The sequence below is a fragment of the Pavona decussata genome, unplaced genomic scaffold, assembly GCF_977016875.1.
Source record: "Pavona decussata unplaced genomic scaffold, jaPavDecu1.1 SCAFFOLD_134, whole genome shotgun sequence".
Taxonomy (NCBI): Eukaryota; Metazoa; Cnidaria; class Anthozoa; order Scleractinia; family Agariciidae; genus Pavona; species Pavona decussata.
The window spans coordinates 3233511-3246006 of record NW_028145547.1 but is presented as its reverse complement, the minus strand read 5'-3'; the positions used below and the strand labels follow the sequence as shown (position 1 = coordinate 3246006).

Genomic DNA, 12496 nt, shown 5'->3' with positions numbered 1-12496 from the left:
ATATACATCTATATCAGTTAACGACTTTGTGGGAAAGCCTACGAGGCAAGACCGCAAGGTGATATGGGTAATTTCTTAATAAATTTGCCAATGGGAGCAGGGGCCCGTTTCTCGAAAGACCCGGTAAGTTATCGGGCCCGATAAGTATATTTTTAAATGTTTTTTCGCCGATTACACAGTGATTAGAGACATGATACTTGGCCAATGTTTTCATAGAATTATAAGGTTTTAAAATTCAGTATTCAAAGCTAACAAAAATGGACTTCTGCTAAGAAACATTTATCACCAAAGACACTTATCGGGCCCGATAAGTTTTACCGGGACGTTCGAGAAACGGGCCCCTGGGACCCGTTTCTCGAAAGACCCGGTAAGTGTCTTTGGTGATAAAAGTTTTTTAGCAGAAGTCAATTTCAGTTAGCTTTGAATTCTAAATTTTGAAATATTATAATTGTAAGAAAACATAGGCGAAGTATCATGTCTGTAATCACTGACTTTAGTGTATATTCGGGGAAAAAACATTAAAAATATACTTATCGGACCAGTAAGTTACCCGGACTTTCGAGAAATGGGCCCCTGGTCATATTGTGAGATCGTAATATACCGTGAAGGATGAATACATGAATGTAAATATATGAAACATATATTTTGAACTGCGGATGAAAGAGCAAATAGAAGATAGATCCTCGCTTTTTTTTTTTTCTTTTGTACTTCGTATCGTATTTTTAACTGCACAACACCTTTGAAAGGTTTTTTTTAAGGTTTTTATTATTATGCACTATTTCAATGGTTTACAACAAAAGGAAATTACAATATAAAAGAAAAGTAACATAAAGACATCATTAAATTAAATAAATGTGAAAAGTAAAATGTGCGCATTGACCAAAGGAGCTTAAGCTTTCGAGTTGGTCACTGCCACGTGCAACTAACTGGCGTATAACGTGCAACTAAATAGAGCAAAAAAAGTAAAGAATAATAAAAGTGCAATAATAGAAACATACTACAATTTTTACATAAAAAACAATAGGATTTAAAAGGTACAATTTGTACTGCTTGTAGAAGCTATTATATGAGAGCTTTTTTAAGAGCTTCGCTTTGTGGGACCCCTAATTGACGTTCTATTTGGAAAAACGCCATACATTGCTTTGTATTTTACAGCTTTTTAAAATTATTGTTGCTTCATCATCTTTTTAAAATGCACGGCTATTCCCAATTCCATACTAAGGTCTGCTTCTCCCGCAAAGTCATAAACCGTGCAAAAATATTTCAATACTTAATAGCGGAGGCACCGTCTTTAAGATTACCGAGATTATATATTCTAAAATTTAGCTGAGTTACTGGTATACAGCAGATTGGTGCTTTCTGATAGGCTGTGCCATAAAACTAACAGAATCTCTTACAATGTTTATTTTGTTCAACATAAACTGACACAGTTTAAAGCTATAGAGTGTTTTCATTCACGTGACTACCGGCCATATTGGTTTACTGAAACAAAATAAAGTATTTGCATAAAAATAGAGTTCAATTCCCAGAGGTTTAGTTTGGGACACCAACATGGCCGCCATTTCTTTGTTTTGGGACAGCAACATGGCCGCCGTGACGTCATGTGAAAACACCATATACAATAAAATCTGCAATTCCACAGCGACAAACCGATGAGTGGTGCCGGATCACTTGTAGACCTGGATCAGCAAATTATTTCAAATACAAAATATTGACGGCAGACTGATCCCAACGGCGGAGGTGACGAGATTGATAGAATAAACAACAAAGGCTCAGAATAACTGAAAAAAACGCAGCAAACGTGACTCAGTTAGAAAGGCTCGTGAAGCTCATTTAATCAACAAAGCTAAAACATTGCACCCTCTTGGTATAAATAGACGTGACGAAACACGTCAATGGCATGGTCTCACACTCGTAACTTAGTCCTAAACAACCAATCATTGTCACGCATTTTATATTTTAAATCTTCATTTTTAAATCTTCATGTTTCTTACCTTTTTTTTTTTCGTTCAGCCTCCGAGGAAGGTTTTTGTTGCAAACCGAAATGTCGGGCAAAAACGTCGTTTTTTTTTTTCTTTTCTTTTTTTTTTTTTGTTTTAACAAATATATTTCAGTTATTTTAGACTTTGTTGTTTATTCTATCAAGTTCGTCACCTCCGCCGTTGGGATCAGTCCACCGTCAATAGTTTGTAAAGCTATACACTTTACTAAAGACGAGGAGCGTGATTATATGCTCCTGTCAGTAGCTACATAATTTATGTAGGGCTGAAACATAGAAATTCAGGACAGATGCTCTTTGATGTCCATAAAATAAAAGGGTGGGTTGATACCAGCCTTTTTCAAATCGATCCGATACGAGTATGATATATAACGATATGTGGCATTCTAGTTCGATATCGATATCGACACCGATATTGTGACGTCATCTATCCAAGACTTTTCTGTGATGTTGCATCTACGCTCCAACAAGACTGAACAAGAATCAATTTGCCTAAGAGTGTGGGTTTTTAAACTGTATCCAATTCAAACTGGTCAACTGTGTCTGTCTTGTCCAAATGCGACCAGTTGTCTCGTGGATAGGCAAGAGGTAATGGGAACTGTGACAAAATAGTGTGTCGAATGGTCATTAGATATCATGTGCCCCTCAATACTTAGCTAACATGGGATCTGGGCTTTCCTACTCTCCGTCTTTTGTGGGAGACATTGCTCTATCGTTGTTGTTTCTTCCTCTTTTACTTAAATGGTAGATTAGATAATTTAAAAAGAATTTCACCAGCTACTCCATTTTTGGCACGTTTTGTTAACTTGGTTCTCATAAACTTAATAGAACTTACTTTATAACAATAGGGTTTACTTTGTGCTATGGGAAGAGGCTAAATTTACAGTGTATATAAGGTGAATACAGGCATACGCTGAGAAGAAACGAAAAATGTCTAAAAGTACAGTTTAAGATTACTTTCAATTGCATACTAGCTCTTTAGCTTTCAACAATGCACTATATTTTAGCCACCGTTGCACGTTGAAACTTTTAGCTGAAACTTGTGTGCAACGGCGCTGCAAAACAAGTTTCAGCAGGCGTTGCACCATGTAGCATGGTCTGTTTTCGTGAAACTTTTTCAAACTTCCGTTGCGAGACAAGTAGAAAAGTAGAACCGCTTTCTACTCGCAACGGTCGCAGTGGTGAAAAAACAAGAATTTCACCGTGTAACACCACTTCGTAAAACTGGTCTCGTTCGGTCTTGTCACGCTAGGCTGAGTAAACCAATCAGAAACCGAGCGCTCACGGCCAAGGGCATGGAGCTGATGTCGACTTATTTTGCGGGAATCTTGTAACAACATTTTGAGACCAGTTTCAACGTTCCCGAACAAGTTTCGACATTTTATGTTACACGGTGCAATGCCTGCTGAAACTTGTTTCGCAGCGCCGTTGCACACAAGTTTCAGCTAAAAGTTTCAACGTGTAACGGCGGGTTTTTTCCCACCTGCCCGACGTGTATCATAGGATTAAGGTGTCGCCCAAACAAAAGGAAGCAAATTGAAGGGAAAATTAGTCTAGAATAAAAGAATTAAACACGAAAGTGACGGTGAAGAAACTTCTGGCCGAGGGAGATTAGTTGTTGATTCCAGCGAGGAAGATTATGATCTTGCTGTTTGCAAAATACAAGAACTGAATCGAATGAAGAGAAAGATATGAATTTGAAGACGCTTGTGAGAATGAGAACAGATTTAAAGACGTTTCCTCCTAATACAGAGGTTTTTTTGCGCGGACTATGACCATTATATCTGGGAAAAGAAAAACCTATATAGCAACGGCTATTGAAATCCAGAGAGAAAATCGTGGATAACCACGCAATTTCTGGAGATAATTAACCAAGACAGTGTATGGAATTAATTTCAAAATTGAAGCTTAATTATCTCTGAAAATGCGTGGTTACCCCCAATTGTTGTTTTAATTTCTATAACACTTGGACCTTCCCGAGATGCGCAGAACGTATGCACAGTAGCAAACGGAGGCACCACCCTTAAATGAAAATGAATTTGAAGAATTGAAATTAAAAAGAAGTGTTAACGGATTGAAAGAACACTGAGAACTGGCAGAATATTTTTTGGATGAAATTATAATTAATAATGCTACCGCTTTCTTAAGGTTCCAGAAATTATCGCGCCTTGAAATTAACGCCATTTTTTTCAAGTTCGGGTTATTTTCAAGAAGCGTTAATTTTGTTATATATGCAATCGGCTGACTAGCTAATGTTAATTGCAATTGTCAGCTGGCCTGAAAGTTTTCAATGCGAAGCTCTAAAACCACTTAATAAAATCTGGAGAAAATGTCTTTGGATGTTTGCAACCAAGTTAAGCAGCTGTCTTCAGTTTTTACCCGAAAATAGTTGCTTTTGTCGAGTGTGGGGGTGTACAATTAAAATAAGTGATAGAATTGAATCTTGTCATACTTTATTCGAGTTCGAGTTCTCAGGTTTGGAAATTTCTTTTTGAAATTTTGAAAATGCTTGGCGTAATTCTCGCTGCTCGCGAACAAACGCTTACTTTCTCACATTTGACAATTTCATCTCATTTGTAATTCTGTCTTTGGACCACATTTTACGCCGTCAATTTAAAGATAACAGCTGATCACGACACGTGTACTCGACACCCAGCCTACGATTTCTTGAACCAATCGATAGAAGCGGCCTAGCTGGCAGGATGTGAATGAAACACAGTGAGCATCGGGCGGCGAAGTCAATCACTGATAACATTTAATAATATTTCTTTGTACTTTGAACTGAATCATATCGTTTGAATTTATTTCCATATCAAAGAAACCTTTAAAAATGGGAGAAGTAAACCCCAGTGAACATGGAAAGAAAATATACTGGGGAAAACTATAAGTAAAACAACTGACAAGATAGAGAATCTGATCAATTTATTGAGATATATATACCTTCACTGGTAGATTTAATGTTAAGTCTATTAAATTGCTTTGTCGTTCGTGCTATAAAGAAATAGAGAAGACTACTAAGTTAACCATTGTTGCTTCATGTTTAGCAAGAATTATAGGTGTGATTTCAGCATGACACACTGAGAAGGCGAACAAGCTGTGGATTTTTTAGATTTGACCCCCGCGGTATCGTCTGTCCATGAAATCCTGACATTTTACGACATATTTTTCTTGATTAATACTCAATACAAACATAAATCAATATAATTGAACGTATTATTTCTTGTATCGGTAAAATTTTCACGATCTTGATTCGAGTTTCAAACGGAACTTTTAACGTTCTTTGAAATTAATGGAAGATAAAACGATTAGATAACGCACGTGGTGGGCTGTTTTCTAAAATAACGACTTTCAGTATAAGGGCATTAATGTGAAAGTCCAAGTACGAGTAGGCACTTTTCAAACATGTATTTTATTAACTTTCTTAGTAAATTTGTTTCTTGAAGGAACTTTCCCTGTTCGCGCTTTTGGTCAAAACAGAAGTCAAAATAAACCCATATTACAATTATTGCATATAAACCACTTTTGCCTTTCATTTTACTGCAGCTGTTTATGGATGTTACCCATTTACTCAAAGGCGTCTCCAAATTCAAACAAAAATTAAAAAACTAAATTTTGTAACACAATGAATAAACAAACAATACAATTGGAAAGTACTTCCAAAACGCTTTCATTTGAATGGTTACACCGTACGATTTTTTTCAAAAGGCTAAAGAACATTAAAGCTTAATTACCTCGAGAGAAGGCCTAGCGATGCATGAAGTGAAAGGAGTAAGCAATCTTGAAAGTCTTTTCGCGCCTCTCTGATCGGATCCACTAACACAGTGGCTCGGCCTTTGAAACGCAGGTTATTTGAATAGTTTTGCTATAACTTGGATTTTAACGAATGAAAAACCTCTTTTTTGACGTTAACTTGGATTTTTATCAATAAAGATTTGGTGATGCAGAGACATGCAAAAATTAACGATATAAACCGAGAGAACCGTCCATATTTTGTAAGGTACCGTTTTCTACCTTTCTACTTACTTTTCTAGAAAGAGAAATAAACCGTTATGAAATGTTTTTATATATGGCCTCGATCGATATATAGCTTGAAAAAGAAAAAAGGAAAAGGTACATTGGAGGTTTAGATAAACACTAAATACAAAGAGGTACACTTTAAAAATCTCTACTTTCTTTTCTGGTATCAAAGGGAGAAGTCAAAAGAAACAGCTAATGCTTAAATAAATGAAAGGCATGTAGTTCAATTTTCAATATTCCATTTTTTTTTTTAATAGGTCTACGATTTACCGTTTCACTTCTTCAGGGTACTTGTTTTACATATAAATGCCGACATATGCTTAAAGGCGTTACATTTCACTAAAGAAATATTCGTTTCTTTACCAACATGGCAAACAGATGCGCGAAGTTAAAATGGATTTCAGAGTAAATGAAAATATATGAACAATTACAAAGGTTCAACATATGTCTAGGCAAAGATAAGTGTAAAAAACAATTAAAACGCTCTGAGGAACAGAATTTTATTTCGTTATCATTGATGAACCACGTGGAGGAGGCTTATCTTAGATGGTACTGATTTAATTTGAACACTTTATATACATGCGTTTCGTCTTAGAAAGCACTGCTGTCTGTCAACCGAAGTGGTGAAAAGCTTAAGTGATCAGAGCGGTTGCTATTGAATCAGTGATATTTTATTGAAAGGTAGGTTTAAATGTATTATTCTTTTCTTTTGAAAAAACTTATTGACTGCGTCATTCGTAAAGATTTCCCAGAGGGATTTGAGGACAAAGCTCACGTCACATGTGAGTCATTTGACTGTTTCCAGGTTCACAGTTCTACTCGTTTTTCAGTAAATGTCCATCAATTCTGAGCGATAGAGGAAATTTGTCATATGAACAGGATTCGAAGTTATCAGGTTAGACACTGGAAAAAATGACATTTTCTTTTCAACAATAACTCAAATCGGCCATATATGATTTCATAGCCAAGGATGATGCGAAAGACGGTGTCATGATTACTTAAATAACTCATGATCATTGGAAAAATCGTCCGAAGATTGAGTGAATAATAATATAAACGTTTTTTTTACCCCAGGTTGCAAAAACCTTAGTTTTAGCATGTGCAAAATTCTATAACGACTAAGAGATTCACTTCTGTTTAAGCAAGCAGTTAGTTTCACCACTTCGCTGTGGGATATGAATTGATAGCCTAATGTTTGTAAGCCAATCAGAAAAAGCGATTAGGCTATCTTCGTGTTTCTTCGTTTGACTGCCGGACATAGTCCGATGGATTGTATCTTGGCCGTTTTCATAAGGTTGAAAGGGCAACAACGGAAAACGGGTGTAAAAACGAAATGGCCTCACTCAGATCGAGGGACTATGTACAAAACAACAGTAAAATCAATCTATAATTGCTGGTAATTTTGAAGAATGTTCTTTTCGCAACTTTTATTCTAAATAAACTGTCTCGGAAGCATTTTTATTTTCAGAATTAAGAGGTAAACATAGAACAAATTTAAATAGATCTAAGATTACAGTATATCAAAGAAATGAAATATGCAGATCAGTTTTATCAACTGAGCTAACTCTACTTCTTTTGAACTTTTTGAACCCATATTACCATCTTAGAGAACTAATACAACAATATATAAGAGAATGAAGCTAAAATGAATAAAACCCTACTTTCCATTAAGTAATGTTTCCAAGGAAATCGTTGATTATAAGTGAACGTAAGTTCCTAGATTAGGTGCGCGAACTTTTTATAACCCACTGGACTTTAGATCACAAGCCTCCAAAATATTTTTATATTATTGTAATGTTTTTGAAAACGTGCAAATAAGAAAAACCTAAACCTGAACCTGAAACCTGAAAGAAATATCATTACATGAATTAAATTAAGCCGGATTTATCAGCTCCGGAAAATCTGATCCTTCCTGAACATATTTGTGTTTTAAGATGTTCAGCACTTATCTTCTCGTAAGGTCATTCAAGTTGCACTTGTCAACACAAACGGAAGGAGAATAAAGGAAAATATCAACTTGGAGATGTGCTCAACAGAACTGCATGATTAGTTTAAATTAAATTTATTATCGTTCACAACAGGAGAAGAATTAATCTTTGGGATCTACGACGTGTAAGAGGAAATGAAAATACATTTCAGATATTTTTTTTTTTTTAGACCTTCGATCTCAAGTTGTAAATTGATATTAGTGAGATTTCGCTCCTGAGGAGGGCTTTCTAAGATCTGTAACTCAACATTTCAAATTAAAATTAATCCCGCTGAATTATTTTACTCTTCCCTGAAAAACGTGGTTTGGCTTCCGTTAAACCAGTACAATCAAGCATTATTAGGAGCTCTGATTACAGTGAATTGTAGAGTAACCATCGTGCTGTAATTCTACTGTAAAAGAGCACATGGTTTGATCCGTACAGTGCTTGCTGACCCTTGATTAGAAGGGTACGCTTTGTTTTTGTACATTAGCTTATGTAAACGCCGCGTTATGAACTCACGTAGCTTTTAAGTTGCAGTGTATAAAAGGTCAGAATTGACAATAGTTGTACAGGAATTACATAACCTAAAGCTGACGACACACTAGGCGATTTTTTTCGCCGATCGCGGCGAATTGGATCGGCAGCGAAAATCGCAAGCGATTTTCGCCACCAATTATTGCGGACACACTTAGCGATTTTTTTCGCCGATTGCAGCGATGTGGCACTTCAACCTTGTTCCCAGGCTCCAAGTAGCGCTGCTATCCGTCATTTTGAAAAGTCGTGTGATAAAATGGCCCAACCTGATTGGTTGAATTTGCTGGCCATTTGCAGCGATGAGCGAAGAAAATCGCGGGAACGGGCACACTAGGCGAATGCCGGCGAATTTAATCACCGATATCTGACATGCCAGATATCGGCGATTTTATACGCCGATCGCGGTGCCGGTCGGCGAAAATCGCAACCGCTGCACCGGGCACACGGCGATTTCACGGATTGCCTTAAGCCGGTGACACACTACGCGATTTAATACGCCGATCGCCGCGATCGGCGAAAATCGCCAAGTGTGCCTGATGACGATGGAGCCTTGGAGCAAAGTTGAAGTGCCACATCGCCCGCGCGATCGCGGCGAACAAAACCGCCAAGTGTGTCCGCATCAATCGGTGGCGAAACTTGCTTGCGTTGAAATTCGCCGCGATCGGCGAATAAAATCACTTAGTGTATAGCCGGCTTTAAGGCACACACTGAAGTGTGTGTGTGTGGAGGCCGTCGAAGGTAACCTACTGTTGTTTCAGTCTTATTATCAGTTTTCTTCCTTTCTTTTCTTCAGATGAAAGTCTCTTCGGCCATGTTAGCAGTCATGTTTCTTGCCATCCTTTCACTTTGTTCAGCACACAGGATGCCAAGGAACTGTCAACGAATGTGCATGCCGTATGTAAACCAGGGTGGTCAGGCTTCCGGACTAGCTGGCTTCAGTAAACGGTGTCTTAATTTCTCGTCCCAGTTCTGCCAGGCTGATGATGTCTTATGTATTTGTATGAAATGCTGTACCGCCGGAGGAAAATGAGAGGAGCAAACAAAGACAACCGGACAAAAAAACAGGCATGCGAAATGGGAATACTGTGTTGGAAGAAACGTACCCAATGTACATATCACCTCTGTTGTTACTTCAATTCAGTGTACTTTGCTTTAATCTCTCGGTAAGCAGCTAATAATGACATTCTTATCTTAGGTTCTGCAACAACGGTAAACGGCATACACAAAACGTTAAAGTATAGTTATTAAATATTGGATTTAAGTTGTGACGAGTTGACGAGTGTTTTTCTTTTCAACTGCCTCCGAACTTATTAACCCAATCGAGAATTACTTAATTGTTTGTCTGAGCTTGATAGCGTTCGACATTAGTTTGAATACATACAAGGCGGTCGTTTCCGGGCGGCGCGCGAATGCCAGAATATAGCGGCCATGTTGAGTTTTCAAAATCAGCCTAATACCCATCCCCTTGGTCGCACTTCCTATTCTCCCCAATCTTCCCCTGTTTTTGAAATCCAATATGGCGGCTATAGCGCTAGCCCAAAATCTGCAAAATAATATGCCTGCATCATGGTAGGCTAACATTGGAGCAAAAATGAACTCACCAAGATCATTGCCCAGTCAATTGAACACAATGGGATATAAAATCTCCCAGTAATCGTTTAAGTCAACATTGCAAAAGGCCTGTTTAAATTTAGACCTGAGTCCGAGCAGCTTTTTATTTTTTTCTCCATTTGATTAAAAGTTCGACGTTTTGACTAGGAAGTATGTGAAAATAGTGCGTCTCTACTGAATTATATCACTTGTCAGGATACTCGGGTTCAATACCAAGGTAGGGGTTCAAACTTGGTGCTCGGGTACGGTGCCCAAACCGGCACTGCATGACGTAAAAATGAAATCTGTTCACATTTGGTGTCAAGGCCATTGTCAGAAACTTTATCATTTGTCCCTCGAGATACAGTCAACTCTCTCATAGCAAACACCTCCCGTAAGCGACCACTTTGTAAACAACCGTTTTGTTTCTCAGTTAAATACCGTTTCAAGAGCTTTCTCGTAAGGGACCACCAGTCAAATTTTGTGCCGACTGATAAGTACCCCGGGTATTCGGTTCTCACGCTTAATTTACGAAGAGCCATGTCCAGATCATTGGTGTCTTCAGGAGACCGTGTACGGGCACAATACTTGGACACTAAATTCTGAACGCTGGCTAAGAGCAGAGTGTCTATATCTGCAGCCATAAAGAAGCCGCGTAATTGGACTTTCGTTGGGCAATTAACTAAAGCGAATCTCTATTACGTAGGTTCCATAATAAGCGAACAGGAGACCAAAATATCCTGTATTAAGCGAAAAGTAAATGAGTTCCGAAAATATTTATTTTTAAACGAGGAACATTTAGCCTGCAATCGTTCAACGCATCGCGCAGTACGACGACGACAGCATTGCAAGACAAGTTTCACAAGGTTTTTCTTTCTCAACTGACAAAGGACCATAAAGTGATTATTTTCAGTACGGCCGCGTCTCCTTAATTATGATATTTCTCTGCAGATAACCATTAACTTACCGCCCGGAAAAGAAATATTGGGACCTCAGTTACTTTCCTGTTAGCTTATTATGGGATTATAATTTATATGTTTTTTTTTTATTGTGAACTGCGGATGAAACCAAGGTTGCGTTAAGAAATTTGGGAGGCCAATTCTGCAAACTATCAATGACACATGAGAATTAAAGAGCCGTCTCGTACTCCAGTAAGTCCTAAAACCTTTTATGATGGATTTCTTGTCATCGTTGTATGTATTCCTATTCCGGAATAGGATCAATCGAACGCACCCTAAAATAGCCTAATTTCGATATATTAAAATTCAACCTGAAACGTAATAACAGCAGCACTTCCGGGGAATTCCGGGGAAAAAATTCAGGCTGCCGGTTCGAATCCCGTTCAAGCCTGTCTTTCTTTTTCATTTTTATTTTTATTTTATTTTATTGTTTTTTTTTTTTCCTAACTGCTTAAGTTGCGAACATAACTGAGACGGTCTCTCACTTATTAATTTTAATGGTGTGATCGGCAGTTCAAATATATGTATTTCACATTATAATTGGCAACTTTTTTCAATTTCTTGTAGCCAATTATTAACTTCTCATAGCAAGTTTAATTCATGCTATATCCCGTCCACCGCATCGGCGACTCTCACTTGATTTTAAAACTTCTTTCTTTGTGTACTTGCCCGGAGCCCAGTGATTACTCCATTGAACGCCAACCACGATCTCTGATTTTAATAAAGAAACTCAGCGACCTTATCAGGTAAGTTCTTTCCTCTGCTGTGTTAATGGTGTGAGCGAAAAAAAATAAATTACGTTTAACATTCGGACTTCCTGAGTTGTTTTCTTTATAGATGTCACCGTTCGGCAGGTTGCCACACAACCCAGATTGTTTCGGAACTTAGGAAGATGCTACTCAACTGTGCTGTATCATATGGTCATGTCATAATCAAATATTCTAAACTTTGTGGTTTAAAAAATTTTAAAACACAGCACAAAATTGCTACTTTAGCTTTGCCGTCTTTAAATGCTGACCATAGGTATAGGTTCCCAACGATAACATGATTAATATCGAAATTATTTAGTAGTTGTTGTTCAGTGTTGTAGTTTTTATTGTTGTTGTTGTTGTTGTTGTTTTTTGTTGTTTTTTTTCTTTTCTTCTTCTTCTTCTTCTTTTTCTTTTTCTTCTTCTTCTTCCTCTTCTTCTTTTTTAATGCTTTACTGGAATACAGTGATCGACGATTTGCATTGCAGTGAGATGGTCTCCGAAGCATTTGAGTTTGTACCTTTGGAAAAGTTTTAGAAATGATCTCTTGTTTAAAAAAACTAGTATTTTCATCGTACAACAATTTTAGTGTTTCAGGTACAACAGTCTAACGCATTTAAAACATAACATAATTTAGCACGTCCATTCTTTTGGGATTAACACGGTTCAAAAAGCTCT

General features: G+C 37.5%; 1 long non-coding RNA gene across 1 annotated transcript; it reads left to right on the top strand.

Moving 5' to 3' along the window:
* Nucleotides 1-6610: 6610 nt before the first annotated feature.
* On the top strand, nt 6611-9788 carry LOC146467762 (uncharacterized). Its single transcript, XR_014867665.1, has 2 exons — nt 6611-6697; nt 9314-9788. It is a non-coding gene; the product is annotated as an uncharacterized LOC146467762 (long non-coding RNA).
* Nucleotides 9789-12496: the final 2708 nt, after the last annotated feature.